We start from the raw sequence: 21,081 nt of genomic DNA, 5'->3' as shown, positions 1-21,081 counted from the left end.
TTAAACTGTATTTATCCTGCCTCCCCTATTCACCCTGGAAAATAAGCTACTATGCAAGGAGTCCTATTTTTAATAGGAACATTCATAAATAAATTAGCCTCAGGGGAGGCCAGGGAAGAGGTTACATCTGTGGTTAGAGATGAAATAGAACTTCAGGAGGGCAGGATTATATTATTTGCTCCTGGGTGATGCATTTCTGCACGTGGCTTTGCAAGGCACAAGAGTCCCCACTGCTTCAGCATTGAGGGAGGCTTGTTTTGCAACTGGAAATCCTGACTTAAAATACACTGCACAATCGTCCACTTTTGCTGGAAAACAGGCACTTTGTAGAGTTATTTTCCTTCCCTGTGTGCCCCAAGGAGGTAATGCATGTGCTGATGATAAACCCAACAGGTGCCAGGGCTGGTGGGTACTGCAGCCAGTTGGCTTTCTGCCTGCAGGCTCACAGTGGCTATATTGTGTCTCTAGGTTTTTGTGTGCTTCCATGTCCTTGTGAGGGATGGTATAACCCAGTTGAAATACATACTTAAACTCCTGAGGGATTAAGTGTGTTTCCTTTGCTTTACAGTTCAGAATTTTACAGTTTCTTTGTTTGCGGGTTCTCAGATTGCTTAATGATTTTTTTCCCTCCCCCCTGTTTTGCCCAGATGTGTATAATAGCAGTATTTGAACCTTACAAGGTTTGCCAATTTTATTACTCAACATATGGTATATCCTTTTATTTTTTGTCTAGCATATCATTCTTCTGCTGAGAAATCCCTCGGTACACGTTTTTTTTCTTATTGTTCTTCAATTGTTGGGTTTGGAATCTCTTCTGTACTCTGAAGCTCAGCTTTTCACTCACTAGTCAGTCAGAGAGACAAAATGTCAGATGTTTTCCTTCTATCTGAAAAGTATTGTTTAAGCTGTCACTTACTGAAGCATTATGGTACATATGTTCAAATAACCCCTTCCCCCACAAAATTCTCTTTTTTGTTGCATGCCTGCCCCCCGGGAGATGTTTAATTTTGTATTATTAATTTTTAATTATTAATTATTAATTCTCCTTCCTCCCCAGTAACATATTGCTTACTGGTGAGCATGGGATGCATCCACAGCCAGCAAATGGGTCCTGCACTGGGTGATGCTGGAGAGCCCAAGCTTCCCAGCAGGGTGCAGAAACCCACCTGGGTCTGCTGGGCTGATGCTGGGGGTGTTTTGGGGGGCACCTTCACCCCCTGCCCTGCTTCTTGCAGAGGTTTGAGGGATCACTGCTTTCTTCCACCTCTGAAGCATTCCCAAAGCCTCAATTCTCCTCTCCTGTCCTTGGCCACACGGAGAGGTTGGAAATGCAACTTGCACAAGGGGATTTGGTTTCCCCTTATACAAATTCCCCTAATATTTAATAATAAAATAATGTGAAAATGCATCCTTTTCTCTGAGCACTGTGTGTACATTTTGAAGTTGCTGATGAGCACATAACTTTCCCTCCAAAAAGCTGTGTGCATGGATCATCCTTGCATATTTATTTTGTATTTATAGTGACCAACATGTCCAGAGAATGTGAGCAGAGATTGTTTTCCTGGTAGGCTTGGGGGTGGATTCTTTTGGGGTTTACATCTATATAACTTAATTAAATGGCATTAGGATAGACTTACATCAGCTGGGTTCTCAGCCTGGAGTCCAAATATAGTTCACAATAACGATGGGTTTCCAAAAGATTTTTCTTTATAAAATTTTATTAGTGTTTTCTTCTGAGTGGTTTCTTAAGCTTTCTTTGCTTTGTAGTAAAATCAGCTTCAGAGCAAGAGACTTCAGACCAAGAACATTTTGTTTGAGAGGGAACCTGAGCCTCAGAATAATTTGTAGTCTACTGAAACTTTCCCCAATGTCCTGTTTGCACGATAACTCTTGTGTAAGCTTCCCAGAGCAGTTGTAAAGATACAAATCACTTCAATCCTGTCATTTGTTTCCCACACAGTGGGAATAGCACCTGGCTTTTGGTTGGCAAATATTTTGCTCATGTTTGTATTTGGGTTTGGAAATTAGCAATTGCTGTCTGATGCTAATTGCAGTTAATAATAATAATAATAACAATATCCTCCTCTGAGGTAAAATGAGGAATAAAAATAATTTCCTTAAAGCATTGCTAATATTCACAGTGGAACGTAGATGTTTGTGATGTTTTTGTAAGCCTTGAGAAATTGGATGAAATTTTTTAGTGGCAGTGAAATTTTTTAGTGTCACTGTGTGACAGTCGTGTGTCAGAGAAGCAGACCCAGTTTAGAAGAACCCTTTTGTTCTTGGCTTTTAATATAAAGGATTGACAGAGGGTGTTGCCCCCCATATTTTGCCACTAAAAGGTGTAGTATCCAAAACACATAAATTATTCTTGCATTTTCCTGGCAGGAAGGGGAGGTGCATAGTGGGGTTGTGTGGATTCCTGGGGTCACTTCCTTCCCAGGGGACAGGACTTAGGTGGTACCCACTAAGAGTCTGTATTTAAGGGAAATCATCACACAGTCCATAAGATTTAGGGTTTTAAACAGCTGCCCAGAGGACCTGCAGGCAGGAACTCTCCTGGAGCCTGGCTTCTCTTCCTCACTGGGATGAATGGCTTAAACTGGACCTGCTGGAATTCAACCACTGACGTCCCAACAAGTCCAGTTATTTCAGAGCTGGTGCTCAAAGCACTGAACTATCATCTCCAGCCTAATTAATTCTTAACCTTTTACCATAAATAGGATGGCTAAGCTTGCTGTTGCTGTGCTTGGGTCATCCTGGCAGTGATGGGTATCAGTCTGGACTGCAGACACTCTTTTCTTGCCAGGTTTCCTGTCCTCCGGGCACTGAAAGGAATAGCTGTGAATGTGTGGCTGGGTTGCTTACAAACACTCGGGTGAGATGAGCCATAAGGACAAGTGGTGGGTGGCTGGAGACCTTTCTTTAGCAGTAATTCCTGCAGATAGGTTGTTGGGACAGAAAACTTGAATCCAAAGTGTATTTTAATATAAAACAGGCTTTCCACAAAAGCACCGAGTTGTGGCAGTGACTGTGAAATGTGGCTTTTGTGGCAGTGAGAAGGACCAGGATCAGCCATTTCCTTAGCTCAAGTAAAACTTTGTACATTGAAATTTCCTTTTTTTTTTCAAGTTTCTTTCTCAGCATTGCTGACAAACTTCCCTTTGCCACTAGGAAGGCACCGTGCAGGTGTTCAGGTCAGGCTGAGTACAGCCAGTACCTGGCTGATCCTTCTCTAGTCCCATCTGTTCATTTGTCAGCCCCTCCTGTGTATCTGAGCTAAGAATTTGATTGAATCTGCTGTGAAGTTGAAGCAGTTTAGCACTGCATGTGTATCACATAAAAGAGAAGATATTTTAGCAGCTGTTCTATTCTTAATGTGCTGTTTGGAAATCCTCCTGTGCAGCCCTGGGCACAGGAAGGGTTCTCCCAGCTCAGATCCTTGCAAGGGCTCCTTCTCAGGTGCTGATGCACGTGCCAGCTGGGTCACCCCCAGCCCTTCCTTAGCTATTGCTGGGGAATGATTTTTAAAATTGACTTGAAAAAAAATTAAAATACATTTGTACTTAGAACTTTATAAAACCATAATTTATTCTTTTTAACAGTACATCTTATACAGTTTTATTTTAATTAGAAACCTTCGTGGCTGCATTTGGTGGGGATCCAGTTTGGGTTGTAGTTGTCTGCATTTTGAGCTGGTTTTAGTGTACATAAGTTGAAGCCTGTACAAGCAGTGGTAGTGATGTGGCATTAAATTCCTGCCTGGGTATTGGTTGGTAGTGGATGGTTTGTCTCTGAGAAGCTTGATGGTATATTAATAATAATAATGCCTTGATCTCCTGTGCCCTTTGACAAGAGGAGAGATTGGTTTCCTTTGCTGAGGGTACTCAGATAAGGAGAGTTTTTCCTACTGCTTTGTTTTGTCAGCTTTAACGTATTTTCTTGTGAGGATTCCTCACTCTGACTGCCAATATGTAAAATTTTTGAAAAATATCCAAGAAGATTCATCTCCTGTTCACAATTTCAGTTTTATGGCAGGGGTGGCATGCTGGGAAACCAAAGTAATTCTATCCAGCACCCTCCCCATCCACGCTGGGTTTACAGCAGACGTTGCAAATTGCCCAGTGAATTTACATCTCCCCAAATCCAGCTTTTCTTCTCACTTTCTGCAGGATTCACACCTGCTGCAGCCTCCCCAAAGATTGCTCACTCCTGGATGCTTATGGGAACATTGAGAAAAATAATGGAAAACTTGCAAGTTCCTGGAAATGCCTTCAGCCTTTGCCATGATTCACTGGGCCATTAGCATCTGGCCTTTTATTTGGTAGTACCACCCCATCTGAGACATCCGTGTGTGCTTTTATAGCTGTGTCCTTCCAGATGCTGACAGTAAAATAATTGAGAGTTTGGCTGTTTCTGAAAACTTTCCTACCTGGGAGGCATGAAGATTTTTCCAGCCATGGGCAGGATGCTTGTGAGGCTCTGGGTTAATTTAGATTAAGAGGTGATGTTTGTCCTCAGTGAGCTCTGGATTTAAAAAGGCCAAGTGTGGGAATGAAAAGAAGGAATGTGAGGTGACTTCTTCAGGATCACTCCGTGGGCTATTAATACCTGACCTAAGTTCAGAGCCAGATTTTTTGCTTTCTAGTTCACAGCATTATCTCCTCTTGGATCAAGCCTCAAGGCTTCTGAAGCAGAAAGAACAGAGAGGAAAAAAAAAAAAAAATCTGCTTTTTTTAGAGCATGACTGTGCAGTAGTGTGAAAAAGGCAAATGCAGGCTTGACTCTCAAGCAAGGCATTTCCATGGAGGTAAGAGCAATTAATGCCATTAGCAGATAGTCATCTGGAAAACTCCACACTGTTCTGCTCCCCCATATGCAAGAAAAATCAATTCAAGCAGGAACAGGTGCTGAAAAGGACTTGCTGGGCTGTGGGAGGGAACAAGGAGCCAGACTTAAAAGAGGTGGCTGAAAGAGCTTGGCTTGTGTGGCCTGGCAGGACAAAAGCTGATGTGGATGTGAAAGCTCTATAAATATATCAAGGGGTAAGAACCCAGGAGGAAAAGGGCCTGGTTAGGCTGTAGAGAAGTGTTGGCAAAAGAACAAATGGGCATAAATTGGCTATGTGTAAAATTAAGCTGGAAATTGGATGTAGGTTTCCAAGTATTGTAAACTTTTTAGCAATTTATGAACCAGGAACTCAGGTCCCATGGCATGATTCCTGTGTGTCAGAGGCAGCACAGCCCCAACAGCCTCATGCAGCAAGGGGGGACTTTGTTCAACAGGAAAGTTGGGTAACTTGCTCAATATTTACAAAAGAAAAAAAAAAATACAAGAAAAAAATCCTTACAAAAGTCTGGCCAGTGCTGCACTTTGATGAAATTACTGAGAAAGTATGAATGTTGTTTAATAGATCCATTATTTAATTATTTATTTCCTTACTAAATACTCATTCCCACTGGAATTCCTGTGGTTTTGGGGTTTTTTCCTTCCAATAGCTCCCTCTGAATTTAAAATGTGTATTTCCAATATGCAGAACAACAGCTGTTCACACCAGCTAAAATGTCATCATTCAGTTGATAGACCTGCTTGGGCCAAGGCTGTTAACTTCACCAAAAAAGAAGAGATTGGAGACCCTGCCCTTGAGGACTTTCTTGTTGTGTTTGCACTTCTTTCAGAGCCACACAACCACTGCACCTGATGAACCTTGGGCCCTGGCAAAGCTCAGGGTGGGGAATCCTCCTCTGAAGGGACCTCTGGTGCCTCCTGAGCAGACACAGGGGTTGGTGCTTGGAGAGACCCAGGTGATGGATGGTGCCACCTCAGTTGAAATTGGGATTGAAGCCCATTAGTGGGTGATTGCTAATCAGAGGGAAAGTTGTTTTTTTGTTGGCTTTTGTTACTCCTTCCACTTTGTCCACATTAGTTACAGGCATAATGTGATTGCTGTGCTGCTTTGCCAACACGTGGCCCTCCCAAGGGACCCTCTTCACTAAAACCTAGATTTCTCTTTACAGCTTGACAGGTACAGCCATAGAATGATTTTTTAATACTTTATAGTTCTCAATGCAAATAAACTTTGTATTATTTTCATAGGTGAGGGTGACATAAATGTTCAAGTGTGTCCAGTTACTTGATATTTAATCACGAAAGCATCCGCTGGAAAAATAGCAATAGCCTGGTGTAATCAGCACTGGAGCAGACCTGCTAATCTTTTCATTTGGTCTAGACTTCAAGGATGCTTTGTACTACTCTGCCTACAGCCTGATAATCTAAGACCTTCTGGACTGAAAGTTTTGGGACTCTTTATGAAGGGAAAAACTCCTCCAGAAACCCCCCCAGGTTTGCCTATCCCTCTTCCAGCTGATAAATGCCTGCTTGGTTAGTTCATGGAAAAGGTATTTGGATGTTCCTCTCTGCCCTGGGAGCACTGAATGCTCACACCCAAAACAAGGGTGCTGGTCCTGGCTCTGTTGGTCCTATAAACTGGGGTAATTCTGGTTAAACAGCTTTAGGAAGGATTGCTTTAATGACTTGTGTTCCTGAAGAGATCTCTGGTCCCTGGTTCAGAAGGAAGGAATACTTTTCTTTTGTGCTTTTTTCCCTCTTCTTCATTGTTCATTGTAATAATCCTTCTTGATACCTATTTTGCAACAATTTAAAACTGCTAAATAAACACTAAAATCATATTTAATGGTCTGTTTGGGAAAACCTATCCACATACTTATTCCTCGTGCATCCCAGTCCACTTTTCATCTGTACCAGGGATTCTCTTAGACTTTAGAATTTAATTAAAGAGTGGGTGGGAGGGCAGCAGCAGGAGAGGGAGGGAATCCCCTTCACCTGGAAGATGCATTGGGAAAGTCACTCAGGGTCAAAACAAAGAAATCCTGCCTCTCAACAGTGGCCAAAACTGAATGCCTGAGGAGTAGTGTAAGAATATAAATGAAGTTTAATACGTACGGTGAGGATTTAAGTTCCTTGCATGGAAAAAAATCAGATTTTATCTACCCTGGAAGGATTCCAGTGCTGTCTGACTAAAACCACTGTCTGGTCTGGCACAGCACTGGGAAGCACTGGTGGGGCTCATCCTTGGGGAAGTCAGGATGACATTGCTGTTGGGGTAGGTGAAACCCAACGTTGTCTGAACTTGTCCTTGCTGGGGCCAGAGCAGGACAAGCTCCCCATGTGCCTGTGCTGGTTGTGCTGACCTGCCCCAACAAGTTGATATAATGAGATAAACCCAAACTCCCCATAATCTCTGAAAGAGTAACATGAGATGAAGAAAATAAACTGAGGGTTCACGCTGGGTTGGGTTTGTTTCTTTTTTTTTGCCCTGGTTGTGAAGGGAAAGCCCTGGCTGGGGCATTTCTGCAGCTCATTGGCCATGTGCAGGGCATGGTGTAAAACCTTGGGAGAAAGGGAAGCCCAGGGGCTGAGATGGAGACACCTTGCTGGTTCCTACTTGGTTTGCCTTAGTTTTATGTCCTCTGTGAGCACAGCTTGGTGGTAGCTCTGGTCAGAGTGCTTCAGAGGTGTGGAAAAGCAGCTCCTGCACTCCCAGTAGCGTTTGCATTTATTTTTTTTTTTTTAAATGAAGAAGTTTATACATCACTAGTGATTGGTGAGAAGGAGAGGCAAGAGGTGACAGCGAAATAAAGCAACAGCGTTTTTTTGCCTTCATCCCATTGCAAACAGTTAAGTTGGACAAATTACCATTTGTAAATACCATTTATTTGCAAGTGGAACACCACTTTCTTTCATTTTTTAAGAGAAATTTTTGTGGAGAGCAGAGTGGTGCTGAGCAGCCAGGTGGTCGACTGAGGTGAGATTTTTCCCTGAAGTGCTCTGGAATGAGATGAGAAGCATCCTAAGGAAAGGCTCGGGGCTGGCCGAGGTTTTCCTCTGCCTTCTCCATGTTTTCAGGCCACCATGCCTCTTTCTCTTTTAACTTCCCAGATCTTGGTGCCAGATTATCTCTCTGCCAGCTTTTAGAAGCTCGGCTTAGTTGTCAGCAGCTTGTCTGCTAATAGGCACAACTGTTCCCCATCAAGGCTGCATGAGCAAAGCATCTGGAAATGTGGAAATTCAGAGGAATTATCACGGGTGAAACCCGACGGAGAAACCCCGTGCAGACTGGGGGGAGAGAGCTGCCAAGCTATAAATATTTATGTAGTAAATGCATATGCTTGTGTGTAAATTGCTTATAAACCAAATGAACAATCCTCCAAACCTGTTTAAACCTTTCTCTGTGGTAGCTGATGTTTAGAGAGCAGTTGCTCAGGTGCATAAAGGAGTTGGGTGCCCCTCTGGGTTTTGTTGGAACAAAACGTGGATGTTGGAAGTTTCTTTTGTCTGGCTGCAGTTATTTTGTTTTGTTTTTTTTTCTGGGACCACAGTTTGAGATCCTTTGCACTTGTGCCATTTCTGCAGCCATGAACAGATGATTGCTTTACAAAACTGGATTTGTTTTTTCCTGTTTTTTTTTTTTTTAAGGTAGTGAAACTAGGAGATGCACCTGAGGTTTTTACCATTCTGTTTAAACAAGTGCTGAAGCGTAGAGCTGAACAGAAGATTTTATTTACTAAATAACACAATTCTGCCAGTTATTTTCCTTGGGTGCTCAGTGTTTAAATAACTTATAAATGTAATTAGATTTCTTTATAATTTCAGTATTCCTGTTACATGGATTAAATAAGTAGGTGGGCTGAGCATTACCTTTACAGCAGTTTGGGTTAGATGCCTGTGCCCAGCTATCCATCGTTTTCAATAGCTATTTTCATATCTATTTTTTTTTCATACAACATGCAGACACAGTAACCATGTGCTTTTTTTAGTTTTCACTATAAATCTTGGTTCATAAGAAGCATTACTAGATGTTGCAATTCATTTCACCACTTCATATTTAATGATTATCATGTAAGAGTATCTTGGGACTTGTCTACACAGGAACTGCAGTGTAATTAAATGGAGGTGTACATTTAAGGACTTGCCTGCCTAGGGAAATTCATTTGAATTTTATTAGGATGTGAATTTTAAAGCAGAATTGTTTTCTTCTGGAATGTCTTTTATGGGTATTTCTGGTTTGGAATAAGAACTTTTTGTTGGTAAGCTTCTTTTTGGAATAGCAAAGTTGGTGTTTCTCAGGTATACACACACATCTTCCCTCCCTGAAGAATTTGAAATCCAGACCAAAACTAAGTGTTTCAGCAAATTATTTTTTGGTCATAAAATTACTACCGTGTTCATTTTAGTTCATTTTAATTTCAGCTCATAGTGATTTTTAAAAAATAATTATTTCAGGAGTTCCCATGAGAGTGACTGATTTGATTTTACAATGCTTTCTTGAGAGGACAGCTTTATAGTTTTTGATATTTTTTTCTTTGTACTCATCCAGAGATAAGCTGGGCTGTTAGGCATCAGAGGCTGATCTGGGCTATGTGACAAGCAAATCAAATGCTTTCTTTTCTCTTATATTTGCCAACAATTATAGGCTGCTCTTCCTGGTGGGACTTGGACACTGGACTTCCAGTCTTCTGTCTTCTCACAGTGTATTCTTACTTTCCTGGGTAAAGATGTTCAGGTTTGGACCTGATGCTTTTTGACTAGATACTGGAATGCACTTCAGTATCCCAGAAAGACTTTTTGCTTTCCTGGGTTTAGTTCCATGGAAAAGTAACACAATAAAAATCCCACGATGCAGAGTCTGACTTTAACCCCTTGCATGAAGACACTCAGTCAGCTCTTCTGTGAAATCCAGGTGATTTAGAGAATCTGTCCTTATTTCTTTGTGGTTGACTAAAACTCTAGTCCCAAGTCCTCAGGTTCAGTCAGTCCATTGAGTCAAAGTTCCCAGATCCCTGTGCTGGCACAGGCAGAAAAGGGTATGAAAAGCTTCTCAGGGGGTGCTGGCACCCAGGGGAAATCAGGGCACTGAGGGCTGATTGTTTCTTTTTCCCCATAGACGCTCAGAAAACTTCATATTGGACTAACACTTAGCAAACAAAGGTGACATTTGAGGTACATGGAAGACAAATCTGACAAGAGTGGCATTTTCCTGTCAATATTAAAAAGCTCGTGCAGGTTCACTGCCAGGTAGAGGTAATACCCATTGCAGGGGTTGGGCAGAAGTGTTGAGCCCTTTGGGTGGGAACTGAGTTCCTGTTCTAATAACCTTTTTATAGAAGGATGGTGCAGGTTTCATGCTGGCACCACTCAATTACTGCTTTGCCATCCAGAGGTGCTGCCAGAGCTGGTGATGCTCCTGAGCAAGAAGTCACAGTTTGGCTGAAGGGGAAAAAGGGTGCTCCAGGTTTGAGTGGAAAGCACCAGTTTATTTCAGCATATTGAGACTCATACAGTGCTCAGGACAAGTTTTGTTTATATGTCATTAGATTTGTTATTATTATTGCTCTTTTATTTTAAGAATGGCCTTTTAAACTAGAGAGAATTGTGCTGTCTTGGCCTTATCTTCGACTTCCCCCTAGGAAAAATTTTCTTGTTGCCAGAAGCCAGGACTAAAACGATTGTTGTTTAATCCTCTAAAGCATTTGAAAGGATCACTGTCACAAAATAAATAAATTTAAGCAAGTGAATAGGTCATTATACCTTAAAAAGAGGGCGGTGGTGTTAATGCTGATTAGGTGTCTTAATTGGTTTCCAAGCTAAAATTAATAGTGTGTGGAATCCCTCTTAGTAACATGCCTCAGAACTATTTATTTTTCAACTCCTCTTTTAACTCCAGCTGAGATTGATGGGTGTGTTATCTTAGCATTTGGGAGATGCAAGCAGTATTGGAATGACAAACATTTCTTGACAGCTTTAGGAAGATGGATGGTGTGATGCCCCTGGAACAGGTTTGGCTGTTTGTGCTTTTTAATGGGTCTTGGGGAGACTCTGCCTTCACTTTCATTCTTGAGGAAGGGGAAGGGAAGGTGAGACCTGATCATTGGTCTGGGATGTCTTTGTCACTACTCACTTTGTAGGTTTGTCATCCAGCCCTTAGCAGAAGAGTGTAATGATGGCCATTCATGGTCCTACTTTGGGCATTATGCTATTAAAAATGAAACAAACAAACAAAAAAATAGATGGCTACTGAATTTTACCTGCCAGGCTGGGGTTAAGTGATTAAATATACCCTGGCTGTCTGGTAGGACATTGTACCTCCTTGCCAGGTTTGGCAGATCTACACACTCTGCCTGTCTTTATGAAGATCTAACTCCCTGGGAGTAAAATCCTTAGGCTTGGCCAGAAACTTCCCATAGGTTTTTTAGCATCTCTTCTGTGAGAGGTTTAATTCAGAGAGAATGCACTGAAAATGTCCCAGATGTGGCCTGACACATCATGTGTGCATCTGCCTTTTCCTGGCTGTCTTTAACAAACCTTCTCTGTGCAGCCTGAGGACCCTTGGTTGAAACCCAGTGTTCCCAGAACTATTTTTGTAACTATTGCATTCCCCAGCAGAGATGTGCCTTTCTTTTGTGGTCTTTGAAAAAATTCCATTTAGTCTATTGGTAGCTTTCTGCTAAGTTATGTACAGATAGGAGAGAGGAGAGGAGAGTGATTCCTCTTCACCTGTATTGCCAGGCTGTAAAAAGGCAATACAGGTTATTGGGGTTTGTAAAAAGAAACAAACCCCATTGTCATACAAATGAAGTTACAGTATTGTACTCATGCCTTTGATACCAGCTCTGAACATTTGAAACTCTGGGGAATATTAGAAACCAGATTCCTTTTGGCACTGAGAGCACGTGGTGGAGTGAAGCACTGAGGCTGTTCTCTTGCCAGTGAAGTGTAAATCATGAAATCCCCTGCAGAGATTTCCTGCTCTCTTTTCAGACAGCTGGACAACAGGAAAAAGTGGGGTTTCAGTTTTCTTGAGGATACTTGTAAACGCTCTCCTGTAGACCCAGGAGATTCCCTAAATGTGCCAGGTGGAACTGGCATCTTCCTGGTGTCAGGACTTTAAAGGATTAACCCTTGAGGACTGAGTTCATCAATAGGAAGTGGTTGGAGGTGTGGGTGAGTTCTGCAGTTCTGAGTCAGGCAGTGTTCTGTGCTGCCCTTCTGAGGCAGAGCACTAAATGCTGCTGCCCCTTCACAACCTGAATGGGAACGAGGGCTTTTTATTGTCTGTATTACACTGTGCCCAGATTTCATCATTTCATTCCTTGTGTTTTTTGGGTTTGGGTTTTGTGTTTTTGTTTGTTTTTTTTTTTAATTTTACATATTTTGTCCAGAAGGAGCTGTAGATGTATTTTTTTTCTTCCCAAATACAGATGGACCGAAGCAAATTACTTTTCACAAGTGCCAATAACTTCAAGTAAAAGAGTTAATTTATTTCCAAAACTAAAAGATGTTTTGCATAAGTAATTTATGTGGATGGAACTACATAAATAACCCTTTGCCAGCCCAAAGCAGACAAGCCTGCTGCTTTATGTATGGTGCTGCTTTTGTCTGTCTTGTAAGAGAAAAAGCACTGCTAACAGGATGTGTCAGCCAGGAGCAGGCAGTGAGCACACAAACGTGTGACACAGGAGAGCAGTTTCTGGATTAACATTGGGGTGCCTGGCAGGAAGCACATTGCAGTGGATTAGTATTCTGATCATTTGAGTGACAAATTATAAAAAGCTGATTAAAATGACCTGAATCCTGGACACATGGGTTGGAGCCAGGAGCCTTGTGGAAGTGATTTAAATCTCACCTTCCTATTTCCTTGCTCTGAGCTCCCGGGCAGGAGGAGAGCAGCAGCCAGGCTGTGTGGTTTTACAGTCACAGCTGATGCTCAGTGATTCTGCCCCTGTGCTCAGCCCTGGGGAGGCCACAGCTTGAGTCCTGTGTCCAGTTCTGGGCCCCTCAGCTCGGGAAGGAGATTGAGGTGCTGGAGCAGGTCCAGAGAAGAGCAAGGAGGCTGGGAAGGGATCCAGCACAAGTCCTGTGAGGAAGGGCTGAGGGAGCTGGGGGTGTTGAGGCTGGAGAAGAGGAGGCTCAGGGGAGACCTCATCACTCTCTCCAACTCCCTGAAAGGAGGCTGGAGCCAGGGGGGGGTTGGGCTCTTTTCCCAGGCAACTCTCAGCAAGACAAGAGGGCACAAGAGGTCTCAAGTTGTGCCAGGGGAGGTTTAGGTTGGACATGAGAAAGAATTTCTTGCTGGAGAGGGTGATCAGACCTTGGAATGGGCTGCCCAGGGAAGGGGTGGATTCTCCATCCCTGGAGATATTTCAAAAGAGCCTGGATGTGGCACTCAGTGCCATGGGCTGGGAACCACGGGGGGAGTGGATCAAGGGTTGGACTTGATGAGCTCTGAGGTCCCTTCCAACCCAGCCCATTCTATAATTCTATGACTGTCATATTACCTGCCCCTTTTCCAACTGCCCTGGCTAAAGGCAGGAGCTCAGGATCCTTCTGTATTTACTAGAGAGAAATAAAGGCTTTGCATCTCAATCAGCCAGGCTGCTGCCTCTGTTTGCTCTCAGTTGCCAGCTGGAGGAGATGTCTGGCTCCTGCTTGGCTCTGGTTCTCCTGTGCTTGAGTTAAGCACTTGAAATTGGGCAGCAGAAATACTTCCCCAAGAGTTCCTGAGTAACAACTTTATTCCACCACAGGAATGTGTGTAAGCCATCTTCAGTATCAGATTTTATCTGCACTATTGCTCAAAGCAGCTGCACTCTCGCCAGAGGACCTGGCCTTGTGTATTTTAGGACATATAGTAACTTAAACCAGATACTGACCTTGTGCAATTCCTATCTGCAGCAAAGAGGTTGTTATTTGAAGTTTTGTTTGTTTTTTAAATTATACGTTGCACCCATGGCACGCTGGCCTCCTGACAAATGTGATTTTATTCAAAGGGATCTCTTTGAGAAAACGGTTTTGCAATACTACTTAGAGTGTCTTTTGGTAGGCATTAAGGTGGTATTTCTCTTCAACTCTCACAATTGTTCCTAAAATATATTGTAAAAAAAAAAAAAAACAAGTTTTGGAGGAGCAGAAAGTATCTACCTCTGCATCTGGCATCTACTTATTTGTCATTAAAAATCCCGCGTGGGGAAGTGACAGACCTGGGGTGATCAGAGTTCAGTTGGTGAGGAGTGGGTGGGTAGGTTAAGTTTTCCCTTATTATTCCAGGGCAAGAAAATGTGTAGAGCTGAATGTGTCTTCCCTGACTGATCTCCATGATCCTGGGCAGAGAGAGAGAACACTTTAACCCCTAAATGAGAGCCACAGTGTTGTGTTGCTGCTCCTGTCCTGGGGTATGTGATGGAGCAGGTCACTGGTGGGAGCTGAGCCCCTTCCCTTTCCTTTTTTTCAGGTCCAGGGTGACCTGATCCAGTGATACAGGTAAAAAAAAAAAACAAAAAAGCAAAAGAAGCAAACAAACAAAAAACCAGAAAAGATAGGAAAGTGAGTAATATCAGATCATTCTGTGGCATCAGTTGGTTGGGTCAGCACAAAGGGAGGGCACAAGGGCTCAGACCTGAAACATATTTTTTATTATTTTTAATTTTAAGATGAAAAGGAAGAGCCCAAAGATGACAAAGTCCATGTCCAAAAGAAGAGGAGGGGAAGGCACTCTGGAAGTTGCTCCCTTTTGGTTCAGGGAGCCCAAATGTGGGCAAATGCCTTCCTGGGAATGGAACTGGAGGAAGGCTTGGAGTAAGGAGCTTTTGTTTGTGGATGCTAAATTGTGTGCTAAATAAAAAAGGACTTTGTGATAAATATTTAATGTTATTAGAAGTCTTTGGCAGCTGGCCAGAAACCAGTATTTCTTCCTGTGAAAGCCTCTCCAAGGTGGATACCATAAGGTGAGAGCCTGTCTGTGGTACCCAGCTTGCATTTCCCTTGAAGCTGTGGCTGACCTTGGTGAGACCTTGGGAATTTGCTATTTAAGTGGCTCACAATGTTGGCCATTTGCAAGATTGAACAGCTTCTAAATTTTTATTATTATTTTGGGTTTGTGACAGTGTCTTTGCAAAATATGATTTTAATGGAACCATCAGGTGGTCACACATATTTCCTCTTTACCAAAATAGGAGTTTCATGGTTTTTTCTCCCATTTCAAGTCTTGGGCATCAGATGCATTGAAAAAATGAGATGAAACAAGGGGGGTTTTTTTCCTTTCCTTTTTTCTTTCCTTTTCCTTTTTTTTTTTTTTTTCTTAATTCTTTAAATGCATTGGTGCTTGAAAATTTGCTTCAAAGATGAAGACAAGAAAATTGTTCTATGTAGGGGTAAAATAGCTGAAGTATTTGGACACAAATCCCCCATTATTTCCAAGTTATTAATACACTGAAGACCTCATGTAGTTCTTAATTATCTTTTCCTACTTCATTAATTCCTTGCTTTGCTGCAGCATGCTCAGCCACTCGTGTGCCCACCCAGGAGCTTTCCTTCCACCTTTGCTGCTTGGGCCCAGATGAATGCCACCAGCCTGTCCCAACCTGCTGTGCCTCAGCAGTTCCAGCCAGCACGTTTCAGGACCTGTCCATCATCATCCTCACCTTGTCCCCAAGCCCTTGGTGACCCTGAGGGGACCCAGGGAGCAGCAGGCATCAGCTCCTCTGCTATTGGGACCACCTCATTCTGACACCCCCGAGTGCTGACAGGGTCAGGCACTTTTCAAGCTGCTTGTCATGGTACTTCTGCTATCTCCAAAAGATATTGTTGGGTCTGAGTGCTGATGAAGAGCTTGCAGGAGTTAAAAGGCAGTTTGTTTTGTTGCTCAGCCCCACTAAAAGGCTCTGGATGAGCTGAAAACAAACACAGAGCAGTGTGTGCCTGGGGCTCCGGGCACTGCTGCCACCCAAGTGCACTTCAGTGCAATGGAACACCTGAAAAAAGGGCTGAGGGAGCTGGGGGTGTTGAGGCTGGAGAAGAGGAGGCTCAGGGGAGACCTCATCACTCTCTCCAACTCCCTGAAAGGAGGTTGGAGCCAGGGGGGGGTTGGGCTCTTTTCCCAGGCAACTCTCAGCAAGACAAGAGGGCACAAGAGGTCTCAAGTTGTGCCAGGGGAGGTTTAGGTTGGACATTAGGAAGAATTTCTTTCTGGAGAGGGTGATCAGACACTGGAATGGGCTGCCCAGGGAAGGGGTGGATTCTCCATCCCTGGAGATATTTCAAAAGAGCCTGGATGTGGCACTCAGTGCCATGGGCTGGGAACCACGGGGGGAGTGGATCAAGGGTTGGACTTGATGAGCTCTGAGGTCCCTTCCAACCCAGCCAATTCTATGATTCTATGATGAAAAAAAACCCAAAAAACCCTAAAAATCTCAGTTTTGGCATAATGGATGTCTCTGAGGAGGCACAGGCTGGTGAGTGGTCAAGGAAATAGCAACAAGTCATCTCTGGAGCTCTTAAGAGCAGAACCCACCAGCAGCCATTGCTTGGAAGGGACAAATCCCTGGGAATGGGAGCCTGGGGTCTTCCCCATCCTGACAATGTCTCTGAAGTGACAGGGCTCAGCACTTTGTTTGCAGTTTTGTCCCATTCTATTCCCTGTACATAGCAATGGGTTTCTAAGCACTGGCTAAGCAGAAGGTTGGCTCTTCAGTGAAAGCTTTTTAAAAAAAAAAGAAATTAAACTGTGGCTGCTGCTTTACCTAGCAGACCTTTCTTCAGGTCACTGGGCCATGGCAGTTTGGGTTTTAGATGCCCTTCTCTATCTGTAGGTACTGCTGTTCAGGCTTGCATCAATCTTGTTTTTAATGAGAATCGTCTTTAAAATGGAAAATATTAAAGCAGATCTATAGGTACACTGGGAACTGCAGAGCCAGAGGGTTTTCAGATACTGCCTTAAAAAAAAAAAGAAAAAAAGGCATTTCTAATCCTTAAAATATTTGCCTTGCTTTATTTTCATATCTTGAAGACAAACAGGTGCTGTGTGCCCTTTATGATTCTCAAATATACAATCTCCAAGCCAGCAATCTCTAAAGCCTTCCCTTGTTTGTACAATTAGGGTGGGATTTTCAGAATCACTCAGTGTTGGTCTGTCCCTGCTCTCATTGAAGTCAAACTGCTGCTGACTTCAGTGAGAACAGTGTTAGATCAGTGCATGAATGCTTTTCAAAATCCTCCCTTCACTTATTTTTTTTTTCAGTCACATCTGTGTACAATTGAATAAAAAGACCTTTGTAATATACTTTAATTATTCTTTGTTGTTTTCATATAAAAGTGATTGAGAGGAAACCAAAAGAAAACCTTTAATAATAATCTTGACTTTGATCTTATTTACTGTAAATTACATGTTATGTTTTTCATCTCCTTTTATGTTATTATATCCTACTTTATCACATTGCAAGATAAATCCCAAAAAGCATGAGGAGTAGAAGTAATGAGGCAATATGGAGGGGAAGAGCACTCACTAGGCAGGGACTTGACTCTTCATGGCCTGGTGGGTTTCCAGTGCTGGTTATAGCAACTTCCCTTTGAGTGCTTGGGAAAATCAGGATACTTTATGTGAAAGTCTAATGCTAAAACCTCATGGATTTGGAGGCTGCGTGGCCAGCTGTGAGCAATGGTTTTCTGGGTGTTACTTTCCCAGGAAACCTCCAGTTATTGTCCAGGTATCTGGACTCCACCTGGCTTTGGTCCACCTGCTCCTCCCAAATTCATGTGCCTTTTTGGTTCCAGTGTGTGTTTCAGTGGTATCTCTGTTCTGCTGCCAAGGAGCACGTGGAATCCTGCTCAGTTGCAGGGGTGCTTTTCAACAGGAAAACCTCTGAGCTGCCCCCAGTTAAATTGTCTTTTGACATCAGGGTTCAGCTTCATCTTGAGGCTGATGAGCTTCTCAGGCCTGGTGTAAGGACGTGTTTAGTGTATGAGTGCAGTGTTCTGCCACAGATTAAAGCTGGCCCTGGCCTGGGGCCAGCCTGGTGCTCTCTGTGCTCCATGTCCCCTCCTAAGTGTGGGTGACCAGTTTGCTAAAGGATGTGACATGTTGTTCCTCTCCATGCACTCTGTTTATCCTGAAGTCTCCCAAGGCAGCAGTTCCAATCTCTCCCACAGGAATGACAAAGGCAGCACATGCTCAGGGCTTTCCATCCCATCCCATCCCATCCCATCCCATCCCATCCCATCCCATCCCATCCCATCCCATCCCATTCCATTCATAAACTGCAGAGAGTCAGACCACTCTTTGGAAACTTAATAGATGGTGTTAGTGCTGAAAGAGCAGGAAGGTGTCCTCTAAAAGGATGGGATTCCCTCTAAAATGTTAGTCCTGGATGTGCCAGGGTGGTGTGATGCCATCTGCAAGGTGGTGCTGTGGGAATCTTGGCTTACTCCACATGGAATTATTTTAATCTCTGTGTCCCCCAGGAGAGCTGAATGATGAGCTGCCCTCTGTGCTAACTGCTGCTTCCAGGAGGTGGCTTGAAGAAATTAAACCTTCTGTAATGTTTCACTTAAAATACAAAGTGGAAACCAGTCAGAAGCTGAAGGAAAAAAAAAACCTCAACACAAGTGTAAAGAGGTATAAGCAGTAATGTGACAGCTAATCTAGGAATTGTTACATGTTTAGGATATAATTACTGTATATTAACTAGATGAGATCTACACAGAGTCTGATGAGCCTGCTGGAGAAATAAACCACAAAGTACTAGCTGGCCTGATTTATTTGTTTCCATCATCATGTTTTAAATGTTCATGCATGCTGATTAAAATTCAGGTTAGGGTTGTGAAAGCCATTGCCAAGTTTTGTCACTTAGGGATTTTGAGATGCTGTAGATTTAACCCTCTGCCTGTCCTTTGGAGGGCTGGCTGCCCAAATACCCCGGGCAGATAATGTTCTGCCTTGTCCAGCTGAACTGATGCATTCAGACTTCCTGAGGAAAAAGCCTCTTGAGTGCTTCTGAAATATTTATTTATCCAAGATTCATCTTACTGAATTTACTCTTTGCTAAAACAGGCTGTACTGTGCTGGCCTGGCATGAGATAATGTGTTTGAGTTCACCCTTTCAGCCCTATGGAATGATACTTGAGATGCACATTTTTTTCTTTTTTTTTTTTTTTTTTTTTTCTGAATATCAGGGGAAAATAATTTCAAGTGGAGAGAGAATTTTGCTGAACATCTGGGAGCAAAATGGAAAAAGTTTGATAAATGGCATCTTGCTGACATGTAATAGCAACTAGCTCAGTGAAGGAATCTGGGGCATTGCAAATAAAAGGATTTTTCTGAACTGTGGTTCAATTGGCTATGGAGCTGCGTGCGTGCAGTTGACAGGAACAGATTATTCAGATTGTCAGATTTAGAAAAGCGAAAAAAATTCAGACTTCAGTCATGGAGTAATCTTAATTTCAGGAGCAACCGTGTCTGTGTATAATAGAGATGGACATTTTGTGACTACTTAAATCAGCAGAGAAGTTTCTTGTTCTAATTTATATTCCGTTCAGATGTTAACTACAATATTAAATAAATGGAAATCTTTCACACACTGATTATGATATCACCAGGTTTTACTAATACATAACTCAAATTCTGAAGTTTGGATTTTTTTAACAGTGTTTAGTGTCCAACTGGTCTTCATTTCACTCATTTTATGTCTGAGGCACACTGAGCTTAAAACCACATTATTTTGCTTTTCTCCATCACACACGGAGTGCATTTATCTGGAAGCATAAACACTCCCATGAACCAGAATCCCTTTGCATGCACAAGTTTAAACTGGAAGTAAGCTCACAGCAGCCAGACTGCTCAAACAGAAATAAAGGGAAAATTTTTATATTTAAAAAGGAAGCAAAACTTAGTGTAGCCCCAGATATTTTCAGGATAAAAGGCTTTAGCTCTGTAGAATTTTTCCCTTGCATTGCTCTACCAGGCTGATACCAGCTGACATTTTTTTCTTCCTGTAAGGCAATTGTCTCTGAAATGTAACAGTGAAACAAACCATTAGCAAAACGCTGAGCTGTCAGAAGCAATCACTGGGTTTGGATCCAGAGGGGGTGCTGAAGGTATTCCTGGGGGTTTCCTATGGGGGTTTCTTTGTGCAGCATCCCCAGGGCCAGAGCAGTGGCTGAGCAGCTCCAAGCAGTGAGCACTCGGGGCTCTGGGTGCTGGGGCTTCTCACCCACTCCTCTCCTCTGCCTGGGAGTGACTCTTGCTGCTGCAGATCAGGCATGGCAGAGGGTGAGAAATAACCTCTGAGCTGCCTGTCTCAAATCAGTGAGTTACCTGGTGCTGCCCCAGGGTGCTCTGGCAAAGTGGAAGGTGGATAAACTCATCCTTTTCCTTCCCAAAGGCCCTTCTGCTTCATTTGAGGATCTTTTGGCCAAGCAGCCTGAGTTTGCTTCAGTAATCTGCCACCCCATTCAGTAGCAACGTCAATAATGTTGCCACTGGTCAAAAGAAGATGTTTGTTAATTTTGTCTCCTGTTGTGTATTCCATCAGCTTGCTGGAATAATGTAGATTTAATCGTGCAGTCATTTATCACAGAGACACCTTCCATCTGTCTGCACTCTGACTGTTCTGAGCTTCCTCTCAGCCTGATGATTTTTTGTTACGCTGCTTTTCCTACATACTCACCATAGCTGGGATCCTACCCCAAAACCTCAGACATAACGTCAGGATAAAATATTCTTCCTAGAAATGCATGCTAATCTTTTTAGAAATAAATAAATGCTTATTTTTTTATTAGTAGTTTGCAGACATGAAACTAAATGGTTTCACAATTTGCAATGCAAAGCAAACTTTGACCAAGTGCATTCAGCTTTTGCAGTATCATTCTTTATCAGGAGGATCCTACCAAATTCCTAGCAGGAAGATAGTGCTGCCTGAATTTTCCCATAGGTGACATCTAAAGTCAGATTTGGTGGTGACATTAAAGAACACCACACGGTGTGTTCCTTCCCTGCTGCTCCAACTAGATGCTCAGTGCAGTTTTGGTAGCACTTTACAAGAGTTGATTGATTTTGGGGTGGGTTATGGGTTCTCAGAAGTTATATGTTAGTGAAAAAAAAATAGTATTTGTCTTTTAAATACCAGAAGCTCAACGTTTGCAAGGGTGGTTGTATTAACATTCCACTGGAGGCAGAGCTGTGTGTGTAATTATGTGTGTATAAAAGCTGTGTCAGACCTGTTGAGAACAGGA

General features: G+C 42.8%; 1 protein-coding gene across 1 annotated transcript in view; it reads left to right on the top strand.

Moving 5' to 3' along the window:
* COX10 (cytochrome c oxidase assembly factor heme A:farnesyltransferase COX10) overlaps positions 1 to 21,081 on the top strand; it is a 96,360-nt gene that overhangs the window by 42,935 nt on the left and 32,344 nt on the right. The window lies entirely within an intron of this gene.

Source organism: Heliangelus exortis, chromosome 20, assembly GCF_036169615.1.
Source record: "Heliangelus exortis chromosome 20, bHelExo1.hap1, whole genome shotgun sequence".
Taxonomy (NCBI): Eukaryota; Metazoa; Chordata; class Aves; order Apodiformes; family Trochilidae; genus Heliangelus; species Heliangelus exortis.
This window is presented reverse-complemented; position numbering and strand designations above follow the sequence as displayed.